The sequence below is a fragment of the Nycticebus coucang genome, chromosome 5, assembly GCF_027406575.1.
Source record: "Nycticebus coucang isolate mNycCou1 chromosome 5, mNycCou1.pri, whole genome shotgun sequence".
Taxonomy (NCBI): Eukaryota; Metazoa; Chordata; class Mammalia; order Primates; family Lorisidae; genus Nycticebus; species Nycticebus coucang.
Genome location: NC_069784.1, coordinates 121,874,539 through 121,899,518, shown reverse-complemented (window position 1 = coordinate 121,899,518; position 24,980 = coordinate 121,874,539). Strand labels below are relative to the sequence as shown.

At 38.1% G+C, this 24,980-nt stretch overlaps 1 protein-coding gene across 3 annotated transcripts in view; it reads left to right on the top strand.

Annotated features, from left to right (window-relative positions):
- EPM2A (EPM2A glucan phosphatase, laforin) overlaps positions 1-24,980 on the top strand; it is a 97,098-nt gene that overhangs the window by 12,220 nt on the left and 59,898 nt on the right. The window contains exon 1 of one of the 3 annotated variants that reach the window (XM_053592646.1): positions 4,496-4,589. The exons of the other annotated variants lie outside the window; for them this stretch is intronic. The gene's annotated coding sequence lies outside the window, so the exon portion shown is untranslated. Of the gene's footprint in view, positions 1-4,495; positions 4,590-24,980 lie in introns of those variants that run through there. 3 annotated transcript variants of the gene reach the window in all.

Below are 24,980 nucleotides of genomic sequence, written 5' to 3'. Positions count from 1 at the left end.
GCTAGTGATTTGTATGAGTTCCTTATATATTGTGAATATTAACCCCTACACTATGTATGGTTTGCAGATATATTTTGCTCATCAGTAGGTCACCTTTTCACTAGTTTGATTGTTCCCTTTGCTATGCAGAGGTTTTTGGTTTGATGCAATCTCATTTGTAATGTCTGTCAGTGGATGAGTAGATTTTACAATGTGGTATATATGCATAATGGAATATTATTCAGTCTTAAAACAGAAAGAAATTCTGACATTTGCAACAATATGGATGAACCTAGAGGATGTTATGCTAATTAAAATGACAGATGCAGAAAGACAAATATTGCCCAAACTCACGTTTGTGATATGTAAAATACTCAAATTCATGGAAATGGAGGTTATAATTGTGGTTTTCAGGTTGGGGGGGGGTGTTAGAAACGGAAAGATGTTGCTCACAGGGTATAAAGTTTCAATTTTGCAAGATGAAAAAGTTCTGGAGACCTGCTGTACGACAATTTGAATCTAGCTAATAAAACTGTGTTCCAATATTAGTATAATGGGCACAATTTGTATAATGATAATGTGCTGAAGAGTAGTATTCCATCAATGTTAAATTTTCTGAATATTTTTACTGCACTTTAGTTATAGAAAATATGCCTGTTCTTAGGAAAATACACACTGGATTGTTTGGGAGTAAAGGAGGAAAAAAGCATGACCCACCTGTATGCTCTCTACAAGAAACCCACCTTAAACATAAAGCTCTAAAGAAATTAAAATGGAAAGGATGGAGAAATATACCATGCAAATATTAATCATGAGGAAACTGGAAAAGCTATATTAATTTCAGACAGAGTAGATTTCAGGACGATAATATTATCAGGAATAAAATAGTAATGTGACAAAGCATCTGCTAAGATCATAATGAAATGAAACTAGAAATCAATAACAGATATCTAGAAAAACCTGCAGTATTTGTAAATTAGCCAACACACTTCTAAAAACCCCAGTAGCATAGAAAGTTGGCAAAGGTGTGGAGCAATTAGGTTTCTTTTATACTGATGGTGGGAGGGTAAACTGGTCCAAACTTGGAGAACTCTTTGGCATTTCCTGAAATATATACTTTATCTGTGACCTAGAATTTCAACTCACAGTATGTGCCCAAAGAATATTTCAAAAATGTCCAATAAAACTTGTAAAAGTACTTTTATTGCACTTTATTTGTTATAATTTTTATTGGAAAACAATCCAAATGTATATCAAAAGAATGGTGGACACATTACTGTAGGTACATACAGTGTCATACTACTAAGTAATTTAAAAGATGACATGATGGTGCATGCAAATAGGTAAATCTCAAAAATCTCTCCAACACCCAGCATAAATAAATGCGTACGAGATAATTGCATTTACTTGAAGTTCAAGAACGTGTCAAACTACTTTTTAGTGAAGAGTGTTTGTTTGTAGATTATGGGGATTGTTTGCAAAGGAGGATAAGGGAAATTTCTCACTTAAACCACTGTCCTTTACTTTGGTTGTGATGTTAGCTATGTGAATTTGTCAAAATATATCAAAGTATACACTACAAATCTGTGAATAAAACTTCTATGTAAATGTTATCTAAATTAATAAAAAAAATTAAAATTTCAAAAAAACCCCCAAACATTAAACAACACCAAAAACTCTTGGAGGGATTCTGACTTTTCAAAAAAGAAAAAAATGGCATGAAAATAAAAATTTACTTCAGTAAATTTTAAATGTTATTGTTTTTTATAACCTTATTTTGGTATTGGCCATTAAGAAAGGATCTCTATTAATTTTGTCCCCTCAATTAAAAGAAAAAAAAATCAGAATCAGTATTTGATTAACTTATTCAACTCATTTAACAAACAAGTTTGAGATTTGCTTATACACCTGGAATTGTGCTAGGTGCTGGAATACAAACATAAAAATTTACAGGTCTTGTAGACTTATTTTCTGGTTGAGAAAAAAGAGGCTTGTAATTAAGTAAGGACTAAAATAGAAATCTGAAAATCTAATGCAGTGGTAGTGGAGAAAGCTCATTCTGGTGGGAACTCAGAAAGGAGAGAGGAGTTGGGGAAGGAAGGGTTCATAGAGTGGGCAGTATTTTGAACTTGGGATTTAATGAAGAGTAGGATTGTTCCTCATTTATTTTCTTTCTGTAATGACGGGAATAAGAACAACAGCAAAATTCTTTTTAAAAATCTCAGATCTGAATCTAGGAAGAGATGGGTGCTCTTCGCTGTATCCTCTGCGAGAGTGATGGGAAAGACTGGTTTTATTAAGGTGGCAGGAAAGGGCTGAGGTCAGAGAGTTTCAAAGGCCTTTAAACCTTTTGTGGGGGCTCCCTGGGAGTGTTGTGGTGAGGTGGGCCAGCTGTAGGCATGTGCTGAAGGATCAGACTGCTGCACAGGCAGCTGGTAAGGAGGTGGGAAGGGAAAGAGGACCACAGGAGACGGGGGCAGCCTCCTTGGGTGAAGCCGACGACCTGGACAACCTCTCTTGCAGCCTATATTGGTATCTTTTCATTGAGACATAACGTATCAAGTAACTTTGTAGCTAATTTTCTAGGCACACCAGTGATTCCAGTCTGGCTGTGCATTGGGATAATCTATGTGTGGAGCTTTTTAAATGGATAGATTCATAGACCAGTCACCGACATACAGCATCTCCATGGGTAGATCCTTGGAATCCATTTTTTAAAATAATAGTTTTATTGAGATACAATTCACATACCATAACATTCACCTTGTTAATGCATATAGTTCAGTGGTTCTGTGGGTTTCACGCCTTGGATTCAACCAATCTCAGATTGGAAATATTCAGGAAAAAAATTCTACAGCGTTCCAATAGCAACGCTTGACTTTGCTGCCTGTAAAGAACTGCGCTGATTCCACTTGAATGAAGTGCTTTGTAGGCATAATACTATCATATAATATTAGGTGCTATAAATAATCTAGAGATGATTTAAAGAACAGCAGGTACTCGAATAACATCTTTCTTTCAACACTATTTCAACACTATAATGTTGGTGAGTAAAAAAAAAAAAAAACATCAGTGGTGCTGAGGCCCCTGCCTGTGTGGTGCCGTGGTTTCTCCATGGCTCCTGGGTTTTCTCTGGATACTCAGGTGTCCTTCCACACCTGAAGCTGTGGCCATGAGGTTCATTGACACGTCTCTGTGGTCCCAGGGGGAGTGAGTGTGAATGTCTGAGTGGCCCCATCAGGGGTGGCATCCTGGCTGGGGCTGGTGCCCGGAGCAGCCCTGCATGCCACCAGAACTGGAATGAAGGGTTGAAAAATGAGTAAATGAATTTGTACAAAGTAAAAATTGCTGAAGTCTATGGTAGTCATCCAAATGCATAAGGGATCAGTCTGAAAGAGCCCAGCTGGCCGCTGTACCTGCCATGGATTGGGAGTGGTGTGGTGGGAGGAGCTGGCCTTACAGTTTTGATTTTGCAAACATTTGTTCCTTGATTTTACCCACCATCAGGACTACTCTCACTGATTCACTAGAAATTGGGTAAATAATATGTTGTTTTCATTAATCTTTCTTAAATGTATGTATGGCTCACATCTATTTCAATGTTTAATATTAAAGACTTTTGGTCTTTATTTAGAAGTTTGGTGATGTTTTTGTGACCTGTGCTGTAGGAAGTTCACTCTTGTTTATTTATATCACTTAGCCTGCGGTAAAATAAAATTGGTTTTGTTGTATGTCATTTCACAGTTTCCAAGAACTTGTCAGTGACCTTAAGAGAGGAGTTGCTGGGCACAGGAAGATGTGTGTAGGTTATAAGTTAGTATTATACCGCTTTACGTGCAGGACTTGAATATCTGCAGATTTAGGTAGGTGTGGGGCGGGGAGGGGGTCCTGGATGAATCTTCCATGGATAAGAAAGGACAACTGTGTATTCACAAACTTGTGTAACTGTCAACATTGATACTACAACACTTTTGATTCTGCCACTTTTAAAAGGGACCCTGTACTCATTACCAACAGTCCCTATTCCTCTCTCCCCCGTCCTCTGACAAACGCTAATAGATATTTTGTCCCTGTGGATTTGCCTATTCTGGTTATTTCATGTAAATGGAATCAAACAACATATGGCCCTTTATAACGGGCTTCTTTCAGTAATTGTAATGTTTTCAGGGTTCATAGTGTTGTGGCATGTCTTAGCAACTTTGTTCACATTTATTGCTGAGTCATATTCTACGTTTTGTCTATTCATTCATTAGTTGATGGACATGTGAATTATTTTCACTTTTTAAATAATAGTGTTTGAATATTTGTGTGCAGACTTTTCTGGGGGCATAAGTTTTTACTTTATTTGAGTATATATCCAGAAGTGAAATTGCTGAGTCACACAGTAATTCTAGATTTAACGTTTGAAGGGCTGCCAAACCGTTTCCCAAAGTCACTGCACTATTTTCCATTCTCATCCCAGCATGTGAGTTTCAGTTTCTCCACATTTTGTCAAGACTCGTCATTGTGCATATTTTCAGTTTCAGCCGTTCTGGGGGCATGAGCTGCATCTCACTGTGGTTTTGATTTGCATCTCTCTAATGACTGACGGTGCTTATGACTGACCACAGGTCAGTATGGAAAATACACATTTGTATGACTGTCTTCTTTGAAGAAAAGTCTTTTCAAATCCTTTGCTTATTTAAAAAAAAAAAAATAGGATTATTTGTCTTTTACTTTTTGTCTTGTAATAGTCCTTGATTTTTAAAAATCTGCCTCAGGTGGCATTGTTATAGGTACTCTTTGGATGGGCAACCTGGGCTGGACATTGAAGCTTTTTCTTTGAAATGTATGCCTGAGTTTTGTTTAGTGCTTCACTTTGTTGTCACAAGGAAATATGGTTTAATGCTGGTTAATGGAATTACCTTTTAGATGCATTCTCCTTCCTTTGCCAACTCTAATACTATCATCTTTCTGTACACTCCCCGTGAGGGAAGATGCTCTTTGAACTTTACTCCTCAGACCCCTTCTTATCTCAAGCTGCCTTGTTCTTTCTCTTTGGACCTCCTCTAATCCTCTGAGGGTGGATCTCTGGCTCTGATCTCTGTTCTGGGCTTCAGATCTAACGATCCAATTTCTATTAGACTTTTAAATCTGGATGTCTCGTAAGTACTTTAAACTCAGGATGTCCAAACCTTAATTCATTATCCACCTTTGTGAAGCTCTTTTTTCCACGTACCTGATTTAAAGGCCTTGAAGCTCCTGCACTCAAGCGTGTGGAAACATAAGAGCTTCTTAGGCTGGGCTGCCTGCACCATAACCCTCTGGGGTAAGCATTTGCTAGGCCACATCCTTAGAGATTTTGATGTAATAGTTACGGGATTGGCTAAGGAATAAAAATTTTATAACTTCAGCTCTTAGAGATTCTGGAGTTGAAATATTTCGATTCTCCAGTCCTTTCTATTTTCGCCTATTGTCTCTGCTCTGGATTGTTTCCTAATCATTTCAGTGTCCTTGTACATGAAGAATTACCTTCCTCAAGACAGACGGGATAGTGTCACATGTGCCATCAAAATGCATAGACCATTTTCTGTATTTTTTATAAAATAGGTACGTGCAACCCTTTCTTAGTGCTGTACCCTTTCCTTGGATTTCTGTATAAATGACGGCAGTGTTGATTTTACAGTAAACCATGCTGCATTTATTCCACTGGCTTTGTGGTAATAATCTGAAAACCAGTCAGACTTAGTATCTTGGTCTGTGCTGCTATAGCAAAAATACATTGTGTTGGGTAATTCACAAATAATTGAAATTTGTTTCTCACAGTTTAGGAGGCTGGGCAGTTCAAGATCAAGGTAGCAGCCGAATCGGGCTGGTTAGGGCTCGCTCTCTGCCTCCATGCATGGCAGGAGGGGAAAAGGGGCAAACTCACTCACTTCAGCCCTTCTCTAGGGCGCTATTTCCATCACGAGGGTGGAGCCTTCAAGGCTTTGTTACTTCTCAAAGTGCCCCACCTCTTAATACTGTTGCATTGGGGATTATGTTTCTGCATGGATTTTGGAGGGACACAAACATTTAAACTGTAGCTTCTTCAAATAATACATATTTGTCATATAATTCTTAAACACAAGTAATTATACAATATAAAATCACTGAATCTATATAAACAAAACCTTCTTATTAATATACAACATTCATATGTGATGACTACACTCCTTTAGATTAAGGACAAGGGCTGAGTATCTTAATCTCTGTGTGGTGTCTGCCGTGGCCTGTTAGAGGCAACGTGGACATATGCTTGCTCTCTTTTCCTACATTGGTTGCCTGGGTCATCAGTGTTGACTGGATCAGTATGAAGGCTTTCATTAGAGCAGTGGTTCTCAACCTTCCTAATGCTGCAGCCCTTTATAGATACAATTCCTGTGGGTTGCAACCCACAGGTTGAGAACCGCTGCATTAGCGCTTTTATTATTATTATTTTTATTGTTAAATCATAGCTGTGTACATTAGTGCAATCGCCTGTACACATTCTAAGATGCACCATAGATGTGGCCTCACCCATTACCCTCCCTCCACCAAAACCTCCCCCCTCCCTTCCCCTTCCTTGGCCCTTTCCCCATAGTCTTGTGCTATAGTTGGGTTATAGTCTTCATGTGAAAGCTATAATTTAGCTTCATAGTAGGGCTGAGTACATTGAATACTTTTTCTTCCATTCCTGAGATACTTTGCTAAGAAGAATATGTTCCAGCTCCATCCATGTAAACATGAAAGAGGTAAAGTCTCCATCTCTCTTTAAGGCTGCATAGTATTCCATGGTATACATGTACCACAATTTGCTAGTCCACTCGTGGGTCGATGGGCACTTGGGCTTCTTCCATGACTTAACAATTATGAATTGGGCTGCAATAAACATTCTGGTACAGATGTCTTTGTTATATTGTGACTTTTGGTCTTCTGGGTATAAACCTAGTAAAGGAATTATAGGATCAAATGGCAGGTCTATTTTTAGGTCTGTAAGTATTCTCCAACATCCTTCCAGAAGGAATGTATTAGTGTGCATTCCCACCAGCAGTGTAGAAGTGTGCCCTTTCCTCCACATCCACGCCAACATTTCTGGTTTTGGGATTTTGTTATGTGGGCTACTCTTACTGGGGTTAGGTCATATCTCAGAGTAGTTTTGATTTGCATTTCTCTGATGATTAAGGATAATGAGCTTTTTTTCATGTGTTTGTAGATTGTGCATCGGTCTTCTTTAGAGAAGTTTCTCTTCAAGTCCCTTGCCCACCCTGAGATGGGGTCACGTGTTCTTTTCTTGTTAATACGTTTGAATTCTCTGTGGATTCTGGTTATTAGACCTTTATTGGAAGTATAACCTCCAAATATTTTCTCCCATTCTGAGGGCTGTCTGCTTGCTTTACTCACTATGTTCTTGGCTGTGCAGAAGCTTTTTAGTTTGATCAGGTCCCAGTAGTGTATTTTTGATACTGCTTCAATTGCCTGGGGAGTCCTCCTCATAAAATATTCACCCAGGCCGATTCCTTCAAGGGTTTTCCCTGCACTTTCTTCAAGTATTTTTATAGTTTCATGTCTTAAGTTTAAATCTTTTATCCAGTGAGAATCTATCTTAGTTAATGGTGAAAGGTGTGGGTCTAGTTTCAATCTTCTACAGGTTGCCAGCCAGTTTACCCAGCACCATTTGTTACATAGGGAATCTTTTCCCCACTGAATGTTTGTAATTGGCTTGTCAAAGATCAAGTAACAGTAAGTAGCTGGATCCATCTCTTGGTTCTCTATTCTGTTCCAGACATATACTTCTCTGCTTTTGTGCCAGTACCATGCTGTTTTGATCAGTATGGATTTATAGTACAGTCTCAGGTCTGGTAGCGTGATTCCTCTGTTTTTATTGCTGAGTAATGTTTTGGCTATTCGAGGTTTTTTCTAATTCCATATAAAACGAAGTATTATTTTTTTCAAGATCTTTAAGGTATGACAATGGAGCTTTAATAGGAATTGCATTAAAATTATATATTGCTTTGGGCAGTATGGACATTTTAACAATGTTAATTCTTCCCAGCCATGAGCATGGTATGTTTTTCCATCTGTTAACATCTTCGGCTATTTCTTTTCTTAAAGTTTCATAGTTCTCTTTGTAGAGATCTTTCACATCCTTTGTTAGGTATACTCCCAACAGGTTAGGTATATTTCATCTTCTTCGGTACTACTGTGAAAGGAATAGAGTCCTTGACTGTTTGTTCAGCTTGGTTATTGTTGGTATATATAAAGGCTACAGATTTCTGGGTGTTGATTTTGTAGCCTGAGACATTGCTATATTCCTCGATCACTTCTAAAAGTTTTGTAGTAGAATCCCTAGTGTTTTCCAGATATACGATCATATCATCTGCGAAGAGTGAAAGGTTGATCTCTTCTGACCCTATGTGGATACCCTTGATCACCTTTTCTTCCCTAATTGCAATGGCTAAAACTTCCATTACAATGTTAAAGAGCAATGGAGATGATGGGAAACCTTGCCTGGTTCCTGGTCTAAGTGGAAATGATTTCAATTTAATTCCATTCAATATGATGTTGGCTGTGGGTTTGCTGTAGATGGCCTCTATTAGTTTAAGAAATGTCCCTTCTATACCAGTTTTCTTAAGTGCTCTCATCATGAAGGGATGCTGGATATTATCAAAAGCTTTTTCTGCATCAATTGAAAGAATGATATGGACTTTATTTTTAAGTTTGTTTATGTGTTGAATTACATTTATAGATTTACATATATTGAACCAGCCTTGAGACCCTGGGATAAATCCGACTTGGTCATGGTGTATAATTTTTTTGATGTGTTGTTGGATTCTGTTTGTTAGGCTCTTATTGAGTATTTTAGCATGTATATTCATTAGTGATATTGGTCTATAATTTTCTTTTCTTGTTGGGTCTTTCCCTGGTTTGGGGATCAAGGTGATGTTTGCTTCGTAGAATGTGCTGGGTAATATTCCTTCTTTTTCTATATTTTGGAAGAGGTTTAGTAGTATAGGTACTAGTTCTTCTTTAAATGTTTGGTAGAATTCTGACGTAAAGCCATCTGGTCCTGAGCTTTTCTTTTTAGGGAGATTTTGTATAGTTGATACTATTTCAGAACTTGATATAGGCCTGTTCAAGATTTCCACTTTGTTCTGGCTAAGTCTTGGTAGGTGGCGTGCTTCCAGGTATTTGTTGATTTCTTTCAGATTTTCATATTTGTGAGAGTAGAGTTTCTTGTAGTATTCGTTAAGGATTTTTTGAATTTCTGAGGGGTCTGTTGTTATTTCATCATTACCATTTCTGATTGATGGGATTAGAGATTTTACTCTTTTTTTCCTGGTTAGGTTGGCCAAAGGTGTATCTATTTTATTGATCTTTTCAAAAAAACAGCTTTTGGATTTATTGATCTGTTGTATAATTCTTTTGTTTTCAATTTCATTTAATTCTGCTCTGATTTTGGTTATTTCTTTTCTTCTGCTGCATTTGGGGTTGAAGTGTTCTTCTTTCTCCAGTTGCTTGAGATGTTCCATTAAGTTATTGACTTCCTCTCTTTCCATTTTCTTGAGGAAGGCTTGCAGTGCTATAAATTTCCCTCTTAGGACTGCCTTTGCAGTATCCCAGAGGTTCTGGTAATTTGTGTCTTGATTGTTTTGTTCCAAAAATATGGTGATTTCCTTCTTAATCTCGTCTATAACCCATGTATCCTTCAGCATAAGGTTGTTTAGCTTCCATGTTTTTGTATGGGTATGCAGGTTCCTGTTGTTATTGAGTTCAACTTTTATTCCATGATGGTCTGAGAAGATGCAAGGAATAATTTCTATTTTTTTAAATTTGCTGAGGTTAGATTTGTGGCCTAGGATGTGGTTGATTGTGGAGTATGTTCCGTGGGCTTTTGAGAAGAATGTGTATTCAGTTCTTTTGGGATGAAATATTCTGTAGATGTCTGTTAAGTCGAGATGTTGAATGGTTGAGTTTAAATCTAAAATTTCTTTGCTTATCTTCTTTTTGAAGGATCTATCCAGGACTGCTAAAGGGGTGTTAAAATCTCCAACTACTATGGAAGTGGAGGAAATCAAGTTGCTTATGTCTGTTAGAGTTTCTCTTATAAATTGAGGTGCGTTGTGGTTGGGTGTATAAATATTAATAATTGAGATCTAATCATATTGAGTATTACCTTTAACAGATATTAAGTGTCCATCCTTATCCTTAATTATTTTGATTGGTTTAAAGCCTATTGCGTCTGCGAACAGGACTGCAACGCCTGCTTTTTTCTGCTTTCCATTTGCTTGGAATATAGATGACCATCCCTTCACCTTGAGTCTATATCTGTCTTTTAATGTAAGATGCGATTCTTGGATGCAGCAGATATCTGGCTTGAGTTTTTGTATCCAGTCCGCCAACCTGTTCCTCTTTAGAGGACAATTTAAACCATTGACATTAATTGAGAGTATTGATAAGCCTTTCAAGAGACCAGTGGACATTTTTAATCCTTTTGTGACTGTGGAAGTTGGAATTTGATCAAAAATTTTTTGGATGGGTTTACTTTTGTGGTGGAGGATTATGCTGGTCTTTATGGAGGATAGGTCTAAGAATGTCCTGGAGAGCTGGTTTAGTTGTGGCAAATTTCTTCAACATGTGAATGTCGTTGATGTATTTAATTTCTCCGTCATAAATGAAACTCAGTTTAGCTGGGTACAGGATCCTGGGTTGAAAGTTATTTTGTTTTAGGAGATTAAAAGTCGATGACCATCCTCTTCTAGCTTGAAAGGTTTCAGCAGAGAGATCTGCAGTTATTCTGATATTCTTCCCCTTGTAGGTAATGGTTTTCTTTTGTCTGGCAGCTTTCAGAATTTTCTCCTTCATATTAACTTTAGTGAAATTGATTATGATGTGTCTGGGTGATGTCTTATTTGGGTTGAGTTGTGCTGGAGTTCTGAAACTGTCTGCTATCTGAATTTCGGGATCTCTTGGCATGTCTGGAAAGTTCTCCTTCATAATCTCATGGAGAAGAGGCTCTGTGCCTTGTGAAGCCACTTTGTCACTTTCAGGGATCCCTGTAAGACGAATATTGGTTTTCTTCAAATTATCTGAGAGCTCTCCTAGAGAGCGGTCTGTTTTTGCTGTCCATTTCTCTTCTTCTTTGAGGGTTTGGGAGCATTCAAAAGCTTTGTCTTCAATGTCAGAAATCCTTTCTTCTGCTTGCTCCATTCTGTTACTGAGGGATTCTACTGTGTTTCTCAGATCTTTGAGGGCTGTAACTTCTTGTCTCAATGTGTTGAAATCTTTGGTCATTTGGTCTTTGAATCCGTTGAATTCTTGAGAGGCAGGGAGGGCTCCAAAGGGCACGCAGCTACCAGAGTCCCTGTCCAGATGAATGGGCTAGTGTGGAAGCTGGGAGGACACAGGAGGGAGGACGCAGGGTTGTGTGGCTCCCGCAGTTCCCGGTCAGGGAATGTGGAGGCCCGGTGGGTGCGGGTCACCAGTCAGGGGTCGCTGCACAGCTCTTATGGAGGTCTGGGCGGTGCCAAGGCCAGGAGTTTTAGGTTGCTATGAGCTGTGACATCGCGGCACTCTACCCAGGGCAACAGCCCAAGGCTCCAGTGTGCCAAAACCGTCTCACTCTGCCCCTAAGGATTAAGGCTATAAGGCAGCTCAGTCCCCACCTTTAGGCTGCTCAGTCAGTAGGTTACTGTGACCCGCCCAATCCTTGCTCTGAGACCCTGATGGCAGAGCTTGCTGGGGCAGTTCTTTCACAATGGCTTCCTGCGCCCAGCTCAGTGGCTCAGTCTGGGGCCCCAGACAATGCCCAAAGTTCTCCACACTCCTGCTCAAACTCTCCCCAAGGCAGTTCAACTGAGTCCAAGAACACCGAAACAGTTCACAGGTGAGGCCTTTCTGGTTTGCAGTCTCCCTGCTGCTTGTACTTACGGTTGCCGGTATGATTAGGTCGATCTAACACACGCAACCACTTGCCAGTGTTCCTCCTCTTGGGGTCCAGAATTCCCTTGCTGGCTCCCCGTAGCCTCAGAGGGATGATTATAGGCAGATCCCACTGGCCAGAGATGCCTGGAGTCTTGTCTCTCCAGACTCGCTGTTCCCAGTTGCAGGGAAGCTGTTACTCGGCTGCCATCTTTAATCTCTCCTTCGCTTTTTTTTTTTTTTTTTTTTAATGAGATTTCATCTTCCAGCATTAGCAGAGGGAAGGAACAACTTGCAGGCTTCCAGCTGGAACAAATGTTATTGACCTAAAAAAGGCGTGCAGTGGGCAGTGCCTGTGGCTCAAAGGAGTAGGGTGCCAGCCCCAGATGCCGGAATTGGCGGGTTCAAACCCAGCCAGCTAAAAAGTGCAAAAAAAAAAAAAAAGTCATGCAGTTTAGTGAATGCATATGTTTTAGTCATATATCTGACTAGCGTACTTTCTGTCTCTGTTGCTCTGACTCAACTGTTTTTGGGTTTTGCAAGTATATAAATCAGGCAAACCTAATATGTTGATATTAGATATAATTTGTGTATCTCAGGCTCTGACATCCCTACCCACTGGCTGTAGTTTTGTATGTCTGCACAGTAAGCAATCCTCCCATGTTTCTTCTGAAAAGATGTGGTACCCTTTACTGGACACACGCAGCTCCCATGGATTTATTAGAAAGTGTTGTATCCAGAACTGGAATTTAGAGTTTGTACTCATAGTCTAACTACCTTTTTTCTTGTTTAATATATATTCATATATACTTGTTTCATATACTTGTTTAATATATATTCATACACATCTCTCACATCTGAGGCCTACACATTCCAAGTGCTCTCACCTTCTGTGATAACCCTTTCTTTTAATATTTAAATAAAATTGCTTGACTATGAGGGATCTGATCTCTTTCTTCCATGTTGCCCCAAACCACCTCTCCTCATTATATATTGGAAAAGCTGTGGTGTGGTAGACTGCTACTGCTTAGCAATATCCATTTTGTTCTCCCGACGGGAGAATTATTCTTTGCTCTATTGAAGAAGTATACCTTTGTCATATGGCTTCCGTTAGCCAGTAGAAAGTGAGGGAAAGTGCTGGCGTCACTTCCTGCTGCTTGCCTCACTCTTTTCTCTCTGCCCAGAGATTGCCATTGCTGTTCCAAACAGAGACTGCTGTGTCTGATAATTCCAGCCTGATGATGTGGGCACTGTGAAGAAGAGCTTTTAGCCAAATCTGCAATTAACTCTAATATGGAAAAGAAGTACTTTTGCTCTTTAAGCCACTGGTGATTTGAGTAGTTTTTTAATCGCAGCTTGCCCGTGGACCTAAAATAATGCCTGCATGTAGTAAGTATTCATTAAATACTTGATGGATGAATGAACTTGAGCAAGGCTGTTTATAGGGGTTCAAACTAGAAGACCCATACTGCCCATCTTTCCTTCTTCCATGCGGTCATGTGGTCATGTGTCAGGAAGTTTGTAACACAATGTATGATGCAATGTTGTCTTAAAGCATAAAATTTTCTCAAAGGCATTTGAGACAATAAATAAAACATTATTTTAAAATTAGTACAGACATGTATGTCATATGGAATAGAACACAGATCTCACTGGAATGTTAAAGGGAAAATAGAAGTCTTCTATGTATATTCATACAAATAGGTACTCCTTCAGGCTATGTTCCCAAGACCCCTTGGAAATGTTTGAGAAGCCTTGAAAATCTCCAAGTATCAGTTTCATTCTCCATGAAATGCAGTATTTGCACAAGAGTAGAAATGTCGAACACTGTTTAGGAAGGCCTAAATTATGTGAATAGCCGTGAACCTCGCTTTGCTACTAAATAAACACAGGACTCTGTTAGATCATTCAATTTTGAACTTCAGCCTCAGAAAAAGATGTACTAATACTTTAGCTATATGTCCCACTGGATTTTTTCTGAGGACTAATACAATTTAAAAAATTATTAAGTTCTGTTATTTTAATTGAAAAGTGATACGAAATTCTCACGATGGTTTCAAATGTGGTTTTTACTTATATTGTAATTCCACCAGGTGGCAGTATTTCACTTGTACTCTAATTTTTATGGTTTGTATATAATCTGAAAGAATTTAATCACCATTTTAAATGAGAACCTCATTCTCTCCCAACCTTATCTTTCTCCTTCTTATTCTGTGTACTCCCTTTCTGTCAAATAATTCTGAAAAACCACTCCCATTCATTTAAAAAAGATTCACTGAAGTAAACATGAGGGCAATCTTGCTAAGAGTTAGCAGTTTATTTAGAACTTCTGCTTCATGTGGGAAGAAATATTAGATAGTTCATTTTGCTCAGATATAGGGTGATTATTTGGATGTAGATAATTCAAATTAGTTAAAAAATCGCCTACAAAATTTTTCCATTGGCTCCTTATGAACACTTTAATCTTTCAATAAACTCATGAAGGCATTTTTGACTCAGTGCCAGTGATGCCTATTTTATTCCGTATATCAGAAGGCCGTTACATTCTGAATCCTTTGATGTTTGTGACATGTTTGAGAAGCACTTTGTCACTCTTCCATATCAGTTTATTTTGTGTCAGAATTGCCTACAGAATTAATTCCACGAGATGAGTTAATCATAAAAGTACACTTGTAAAACTTGATAAAGGTGCCGGCCCCATATACCGGAGGTGGTGAGTTCAAGCCCAGCTCTGGCCAAAACTGCAAATAAATTAAAGAAAAAAAAAAGAGCAATCAACTTAAAAAAAAAAATTTCTTGCTGACTTCTGTTGATATTAAAGTTTCAATGTAATAATGGCATAGTTATATTAAATGTAGATTTGTCCCATAGCATGCCAAAAAATCAGAACTGTTCAACAGCATAATGGATTGTTAGTTTTTACTTGCAAGGAGATCATCAATGCAGTTTTTAAACTGCTGTAATCACTTTGTTCTATGCAAGAAAGGTTAGCTGCTTTGAAAAATTAGACTATTTAAATTTGTTCTTAAAACTTGATGTAGATAGAATGAATATATTCAATATAAAATGTGAATTATTTTGTGCCAAATAAGTCTTTGCTGTTTTAGGAAGGAAAACTGTAATTAAAAAAAAAAGTCAAAAGTTGAATTGATATGTAATTGAAAATTTCATATCTTTCCATTATGGTCATACTTGTGAAGCATATTTGTTCTCTTCCAATATATACAATAATAATAAGCTGTATGCGCTGTGGGTATAAACATTAAAAGAGTCTTTTAGGAGATGATCCACAGCTTTCACTAATTTGCAACAAAAATTAGGAAACACCTAAACTTAAAAAAAAAAAGAAAAAGCAAAAACAAAATTCTTATATATTTCACCATCATTACATATTTTTGAAGTAGCTTTAAAAATTGCCGTAGAAGTTTTACCTGATCCAATATCAATCTCCATTTGTAAAAGGGGGGATAAATGGAACAATATGTCATAATCTCAGTGAAAACTTTTAAAACAGAAAAATCTCACAGTTTATGGGTGAACAAATTAGAAAGCAATGCTTATTGGCTAATAGATTATGTAGGTGGATTCATTGCAAGTTGGACAACTGAACCTATAGTGCTCTGATTCATGAGCCAGTAAGAACATGAAGCGCGTGCATATAGCACATCAGGGCACTCTGTTCTAGATTTTTCCCTGTTAAATGTTTTTTTTTTTTTAATTCTCATTTTACATATATATATATATATATATATATATATATATATATATATATATATTTTTATTGTTGGGGATTCATTGAGGGTACAATAAGCCAGGTTACACTGATTGCAATTGTTAGGTAAAGTCCCTCTTGCAATCATGTCTTGCCCCCATAAAGTGTGACACACACCAAGGCCCCAGCCCCCTCCCTCCTTCCCTCTTTTTGCTTCCCCCCCCCCATAACCTTAATTGTCATTAATTGTCCTCATATCAAAATTGAGTACATAGGATTCATGCTTCTCCATTCTTGTGATGCTTTACTAAGAATAATGTCTTCCACTTCCTTCCAGGTTAATACGAAGGATGTAAAGTCTCCATTTTTTTTAATAGCTGAATAGTATTCCATGGTATACATATACCACAGCTTGTTAATCCATTCCTGGGTTGGTGGGCATTTAGGCTGTTTCCACATTTTGGCGATTGTAAATTGAGCTGCAATAAACAGTCTAGTACAAGTGTCCTTATGATAAAAGGATTTTTTTCCTTCTGGGTAGATGCCCAGTAATGTGATTGCAGGATCAAATGGGAGGTCTAGCTTGAGTGCTTTGAGGTTTCTCCATACTTCCTTCCAGAAAGGTTGTACAGTTTGCAGTCCCACCAGCAGTGTAAAAGTGTTCCCTTCTCTCCACATCCACGCCAGCATCTGCAGTTTTGAGATTTTGTGATGTGGGCCATTCTCACTGGGGTTAGATGATATCTCAGGGTTGTTTTGATTTGCATTTCTCTAATATATAGAGATGATGAACATTTTTTCATGTGTTTGTTAGCCATTAGTCTGTCATCTTTAGAGAAAGTTCTATTCATGTCTCTTGCCCATTGATATATGGGACTGTTGGCTTTTTTCATGTGGATTAATTTGAGTTCTCTATAGATGCTAGTTATCAAGCTTTTGTCTGATTGAAAATATGCAAATATCCTTTCCCATTGTGTAGGCTGTCTCTTTGCTTTGGTTATTGTCTCCTTAGCTGTACAGAAGCTTTTCAGTTTAATGAAGTCCCATTTGTTTATTTTTGTTGTTGTTGCAATTGCCATGGCAGTCTTCTTCATGAAGTCTTTCCCCAGGCCAATATCTTCCAGTGTTTTTCCTATGCTTTCTTTGAGGATTTTTATTGTTTCATGCCTTAAATTTAAGTCCTTTATCCATCTTGAATCAATTTTTGTGAGTGGGGAAAGGTGTGGGTCCAGTTTCAGTCTTTTACATGTAGACATCCAGTTCTCCCAACACCATTTATTGAATAGGGAGTCTTTCCCCCAAGGTATGTTCTTGTTTGGTTTATCAAAGATTAGGTGGTTATAAGATGTTAGTTTCATTTCTTGGTTTTCCATTCGATTCCCAAGTGTCTATGTTTCTCTGTTTTTGTGCCAGTACCATGCTGTCTTGAGCACTATGGCTTTGTAGTACAGACTAAAATCTGGTATGCTGATGCCCCCAGCTTTATTTTTGTTACAGAGAACTGCCTTAGCTATACAGGGTTTTTTCCAGTTCCATACAAAATGCAGAATCATTTTTTCCAAATCTTGAAAGTACGATGTTGGTATTAAATGTTTTTTTTATCGGTGACTTAGGAAGCATGTTTATCAAATTTGCTGATATGAGAAAATTAGGAGAGATAGTTGGTATTTGATTGAGAAAAGCAGTATTCAAAGTATTATGTTGCAAAGATAGGGATGAAACAACAGAAAGAAATTAATACAAGTCAACTCATACATTTTCATTAATAAATTATTTTATAAAAATAGAGAAGAAGAGAAATTTTCCATGACAAACAATTCGAAGAGAAGATATTTGGTAGTTTCAATTAGTTTCAGTTTGAGGGTGATGTTACCATGGTCTGGGCAGAGATTGGTCAGAATAACTAGTGAGTTACTGGGAAAAAAATCAGTGGTTCTGTGTCAGGAACACATAAACCCATGTGAAGTTACTGTCATTATAGTCTCGTCTTGACACACATAGGCCTGAACAAGGCTGTTGTAAAACAACCTGAGTATGTTTTAATAGTACACATATCTGTTTTGTAAGTCAGCGTACCACTTTGCAAAGACTAGAAGGATGGGAGAGGATGTGAAAGAAGAGTAATTGTGAAGAGTCGTTACAAAGCTGTTGAACACCAACTGTGGCACTTCCTATGTTAAATCCTTTTACTGGGTGGTCTTCGCCATCCCCAACCCAGACAGGCTGTGGACCCAGACAGGCTGTGGCCTACTAGGAGCAGCCACAGAGGTTCCCTCCCACCCCAATCCATGGAAAAATTACCCACCAAGAAACTTAGGAACAGGGTGCACAGCAGGAGGTGAGCAGTTGGCAATGAACAGAAGGAGCTTCATCTGTATTTTTTTATTTACAGCTGGTCCCCAATATTCCCATCACCACCTGAGCTCCGCCTCCCCCCTCTGCCCTTCCTGTGGAAAAATTGTCCTCCATGAAAACTATCCCTAGTGCGATGGCCAACTTATCTAATTGGATTCCCTTACAAAAGTTCTATGAAGCAGATAACATGGAGGCACAGGTTGCTTAAATGGTTTTGTTACTGGTTGACTTGTTACAGTTTACAAACAGTAACTAGTACAACATGCAGGGGAGTCTGAGTCTGGATCTTGGGCCCAGCCCTGGACCTCTGTAATACACTGCCTTCCAGGAGAAGAGGATTATGGAAGCGACAGGAAGTTTGGATGGAGGGTGGTCACTATTATTAAATGCTGCAGACAGGTAAAGAAAGATAAAAAAATGACAGGAGTTGATTCATTGAAAGATTCTCACTGGAAGTTGAGCGCAGTGAAGAATGAATGGGAAGTGAGGGTGTTGGGCGAGCACAGAGTTAGCTGGAGGCAAGATAAGGGGTGATAATGAGGCAGAGAAGATTGGAAAACGGGAAGAGAGAGATTTAGGGGTGAAATAAAAGGAGATTCTGTGTGATAGCAAAAAGGTTGTATAAGCCAAACACAATCCCCTACTCCTTTTCTTGGACTCTTTTATCATGTAGCAATTTTTAAGTTTTTAAAGTACATTAAAAATACTTTGACTCTTAGTGCTGATTTATTTTAATAAAAACACATGCAATTAAAAATTTAATGCATTGAGTACTTTTGAACTGAATCAAGTAGAGACATAATATCTAAGGAGATACGGTTTGTAATCCAGAATTATTTGCTGGAGAAAGATGATGTGTTCCAACCCATCACTCAACCACCATCAGTGACCTAACTAGCATTTATTTCTCCCCATTCTCCTCAGCTAAGAGAATCCTGGTTTGTTTAGATGGTGATGGACTAAGCCAGTATTGATCTAAGCAGTTACGGTACTCTTATCCCCCTTGGCTAGCACTTTCTCTGACGGTGTCCATCAGGGCCATGACACAGCAGGGTTAGGTTCCCAGGAAAGCTTTTGCTTTTCTCATGAAAAGGAACAGAGGCTTGGCGGAAATGGCCATTCATCCTTCTTTGTGGCTAGGACTCCAGGCATTATGGCTAGAGGTCACCCTCTGCATGTGAGCTGACAAGCATGACTACAAAGCCAACACCTGAAGGATGACAAAAGGACATTCAGAAGGAGCGCGGTCGTGACTAGACCTGGGCTGCCTGGCTTCATACCTCCTGTTACATGACACAGTACTGTATTTGTTCAAGTCACTGTTAGCTCACATATCGTGAGATGAACAAAATCTTTCTTCAGCTGTTTCTTGTATATGTGTAGTTTATGATGATGGCAGATTTTAAGATAATCTCAGTAACTGCCAGGATTAAGTGCTCTTTTATTTTCACAGTCTATAATGTCTTATTAAAGGTTTTAGAACAATCTGGTTTCTCAATTTAAAAAACAATTTCATCTTTAAAAATTATATTTGATCACTCTGTCCTCTGTTTCAATTAGCTGTGCATTTCTAGTTTTCCCTTCCAGTCCCAGGGGCAGTGCTATACAATGTTTGTGTTAATGATAGTCCCGTAATATTCATAAAATATTTTGGCCATGGAAGAAGACAAAGCATTAAGCCACCAGAGATGGTTTTCACAGCAGAACTGATCAGCTCAGGGAATGTTTTATTGAATTATTTAGTCTACATTCTAAAAATGGCTTACTATTTGCTTGTGATGAAACTGCCAAAATGCACATATGCCAGGCTAGGTGGGCTAGGATGGAGTTAAAAGTAAAATTATTCTCAATGTTCTGAAGAGTTCCTGCAATGAAAATAATCAATGTTCCCTGCATCTAAGTATAGGACACTCTTGAGGTATGGTCTCCTGCCTCAATATTCTTTGTGTATTTAAGTACACCCAGGGGGATGGCATGAGAGATTTTTTTTAAATGGGTTTTAAAGTATGGCAAGTGAGGTGGTAAAAACTGGGTAGAAACATTTATATAGTGAGACGAATACTAATATAGATGCTTTATCTATTTTTATAGTATGACTTGGATTTCTGTTCAGGCAATGAAATAGTGAAATTTCTAGCCAATTCTGGGAGTGCTATGGAGAGGAAAAAGTGAACTGCCAATTTAACAACAAAAGTCTAGATAGTGCTATTAAAAATTGTTTTGATGATAGTAGGAAAACCAGCATTAAAAGTTATTAGAATAATTAAATCAAAATTTATTAAACACATGAATAAACATCTCTGTATGTGCCATGAAAGTAAATGTGGTATCTAGCAAAGGCTTCCAATTATGCAAAGATGGCACATTTTAATATGCTGATCTTTTTGTTTAATCCCTTGAGTCATGGTACAACTAGCTACCCAAAGATTTCATCACTTCACATCAGGTGGTTAAATCTTTTGGCATCCCTTGAGATTGTCATCACATTGGATGAATTAATAATTCAGTCTTGTTGCTTTGGGTCAAAACTATCAAGAAAAATCTAAATTTCAGATTTTTTCTGACAATTATACCTCAAGGTGAGTTTTGTTACTGTGTTTAATTTTAAGAAGAATTGTCCGATAATGCTATTATTTGGGATGTTTTCCAGGAGACTCTGCAATCTTTGAGACTTTATTTTAAGGTGTGCGTATCATCATGAATCACTAATTTCTGTAATTTTTTTTGCATGTAAAAACATGCTTTCTTAAATAATGGTTAGAGATGTGTATAATTCTGTTCTCTCCTTTTCCAAGCCGTGCAATCTATTTGTTCTACTCTGCTTGCTTTAGAATTCAATAAATAACACGACCACCCTGTGGGCCGTTAGGTTGCCTCTCCACCCGCTGACATGAACACATTTGTTCACATCCACTTCCTACTTTGACTCACACCATTCATGTGTCACTGTGCTGCTGGTCACGTGTGTCAAGCGTACGCTGCTGTCAATTACAGTCTAACACCCACCCTCTCCTTTCTCAGAAGTTTCTAGCTCACTCTGATACAGCGTTCTCCCATAACGCCATTTCCAGTCTTCTAAATTCATGTAGTCAAAGTCTATCATAGTTACCTTTCCAGTGGTCTGGTTACTCCTTAGAATACACTTCAACTTCGTGTCCAGTCATCACACTTTGAAAGTGGCACCTGAGATGAAGCTGATTTGCAAGCCTTGGGTCTTCTGTTAAGGTCAATTTGTGAATCGTGTTTTAAATTTTGTTACCTCAGTCTAATGCAGGACTCGATTCATAACCAGCTTTAAATAATACTTGATTATTAACTGGATTAAATGCTGGAGTATTTTGCATATATGACTATTAATTTGCTAGGGCTGCCATCACAAAATACCACCCCCTGGGCACCTTCAACAACAGAAATTTGTTTTTTCATCATTCTGGTGAGTAGAAGTCCCATATGGACTAGGGTGCTGGCCAGCAGATTGGGTTCTGGGGAGACCTCTCTTCCTGGCTTGCAGATGGTCACCTTCTGGCGTCCTCATCAGCCTTTCCTCTGTGCGCTCGAGGAGAGAGAAAGTGAGATCTCTGGTGTTTCTTCCTCCTCTTCTTCTTCTTTTTTTTTTTGAATGGAGTCTCAAGCCCTCGCCCTGGATAGAGTGCCATGGAATCATCATAGCTCACAGCAACCTCCAGCTCTTGGGCTAAAGTTCTCTCGCATCAGCTTCTCTATTTTTAGTAGAGACAGGGTTTCACTCTTGCTCCAGCTAGTCTCGAACTTGTGACCTCAGGGAATCCACCCGCCTCGGTCTCCCAGAGTGCTAGGATTATAAGCATTACACTGCACCCGGCCCCTCTTTCTCTTTTAATTAGGACACCAATCTTACATGATTAGGACCCCACCCTTATGACCTCACTGAACCTCAATTGTTTGTGTCAAGGCCCTGTCGCCAAATACAGTCATGTTGGGGATTAGGGAGTCAACATATGAATGGAGGGGAGGATACAATTCAGTCTATAACAATGAGATTATAAATTATTAGTAATTCTCCTAAGAACTATTGAAGTTTGATTTTCTCTGAGTTTTTTCCTGTTATATTTCTTCAACTGAGCTTAATAGGAACTTCCCTTTTATCCACATCTTTTCCTAAGCATGGATATTTTCCCTTGTCATATTTTCTGTTTTGTGTGGTTTGGCAGGTGTTAATTAAGTCTTTCCTTAAAATTCTTAGCTGGAACTGATGCGAAGGCTCTTCTGGGAGTTTTCACTCAAAGAACCCCCTGGAGGCTTGGCAAAGAGTGAATCCAAGGCTAAGCTTTATTAATCACTCCTGTTCTCCTTTTCTAAGCACCCCAAGCTTACCTTTAAGAGGACTAACGGATCACATTGGGCTGCTAAACAACTGTTTCAAGGACATTGGTTGATTTTCTCAGAATTTGAAACTATGTGAATGACCTTACATCTGATTATTAATGCAAACAAACGAAGCCAGCCTATTAAGTACAACAGAATATGTCCATTGCCTTGTAATTCCACCGTAATTCTATCAAGTAATTGTCTTAGGCTGAGTGGCTTATTTTTGACTAAAAGAGACAAGTTTACATATACAGATGTACAGAGAGGCTAATGCTTATTGATCCAATGTATTGATGAACTGTTTTCCATAAAAATAGCATTGATCATTAATAATCTCTTTTCTACCTTGAAGGATACACACACTGTGCCACAGGTTTGAGTCATGACTATGATCACCCTATAACATTTGACATTTTCCTAGTCCTCTAAATTGTAACCTCCCTAACAAATAGTATTTTCGTATCTCTTATAGAAAGCTTTATTATCTTTAAATCTAATACCTGTTTTAATCATTGCTGTGTGGGTTACTTGTCTTTGTAGTTCTTATTTTTATTACTATTATCTTTAATTAAAAAATCATAATGGTATACATTTGTGGGGTAAAATATTTTTTCATGTATGTATACAATGTAGAATGTGGAATGAATAAATCAAGCTACTTATGACAACATAACTGCTATCACCCATCATTTTTTGTGGTGAGACTTCTGAAATTTATACTCTTAGCCATTTGCAGAACATTAATATTGCCAGTAGTCCCTCTGGTCTGCAGTAGCACTCAGATACTCACTCCTCCTAAACTGAAACTTTGTACCTTTTGACAAACAACTCCCTCCTTTCTCTTCAAGCCCTTTGTCCACCCCAGGCCTCTGATAACCAGCTTCTCCCCTCCTATTCTGTGAGTTTGGATGCTTTAGATTCTGCATAGACATGAAGTCACGTGCTACTTGTCTTTCTGTGCCTGTCTTATTTCACTTAGGATAATGTGTGTCTTCCAGGCTCATCCATGTTTCATCAAATAACAGGATTTCCTTATTTTTATGGCTAAATAATATTCCACTGTGTTTATATGCCACATTTTCTTTATCCATTCATCTGTTGATAGACACCTAGGATTTTTCCATATCTTGGCTATTGGGAATGGTGCTGCAATGAACATATGATGCAGATATCTTTTCAGTGTATCATTTTCATTTATTTCATATATAGACACAGAAGTGTGATTGCTAGATCTCATAGTAGTTCTCTTTTTAACTTTTTGAGGGGGCGCATCCCATTTTTCATAATGGCTGTCCTGGCTTTCATTGCTACCAACAGTGAATACATTCTCGCCAGTGTGTTGTCTTTTATTTTTTTGATAATCGCTATTCTGACCATTCTCATTGTAGTTTTAATATTCATAGCTCTAATGATAAATAATGTTGAGCATTTTTTTCCTAACTTGTTGGACTATTTGTGTATCTTCCTTTTATAAATGTCTGCTCAGGTCCTTTGTCCACTTTTACTTTTTTGTTTTTTGCTGTTGAGTTGATTGAGTTCACTATGTATTTTGGATATTAACCTCTTATTGGACATATCAGCTGAAAATGTTTTCTCCCTCTCTGTGGGTTATTTTTCTACTTGGTTAATTGTTTCCTTTGCTATGAAGAAGCTTTTTATTTTGTTTTATTTATTTATTTAGACAGAGTCTCACTTTGCCATCCTCAGTAGAGTGCTGTGGCATGATAGCTCACAGCAACCTCAAACTCCTGGGCTCAAGCGATTCACTCATCTCAACTTTCCAAGTACCCGGGACTACAGGCACCCACCACAATGTGCGGCTGTTTTTAGAGACCAGGATCTTGTTTTTTTTTTCCTTTATTCCAATTCATTTTATTCTATTTACTTAATCATTTATTCTATCTATTATATTTTTCTGAGTCTTTTGAGAGTACATTGTACCCTGGATCTTTACCCCTAAATATTTCAGTGTGTATTTCTTTCTTTCTTTTTTATTAAATCATAAATGTGTACATTAATGTGATCATGGGGCACCATACACTGGTTTTATAGACTGTTTGACACATTTTCGTCATACTGGTTAACATAGCCTTCCTGGCATTTTCATAGTTACTGTGTTAAGACATTTACATTCTACATTTACTAAGTTTTGCTCAGGCTGGTCTGAGTCTGACATTGTGTTAAATTATTGTGTTAAGACATTTACATTCTACATTTACTAAGTTTTGCTCAGGCTGGTCTGCCTGGGCCTTCTAGAGTGCTAGGATTATAGGTGTGAGCCACCGTGCCCGGCCTGTGGCTTAAAGTTTATTAAGAAGCTTTTTAAATTCTTGCAACCCCATTTGTTTATTTTTTGCTTTTGTTGGCTCTGCTTTTGGGGTTATATCCAAAAATTCATTGCCCAGATCATGGGACTTTTTCTCTGTTTTTCTTCTAGTAGTTTTACAGATTCAGGTGTTATATTAAGGTCTTTATAATTTATTTTGAGATTAGTTTTATAGACGGTATGAAATAAGGATCTAATTTTATTCTTCTGCATGTGGATGTAATATTTTCCCAACACTATTGAAAAGACTGTCCTTTCCCTATTGTGTGTTCTTGACAGCTTTGTTGAAACTCAATCCACCGTGAATGTGTGGATTTATTTCTGAGCTTTCTGTCTTGTTCT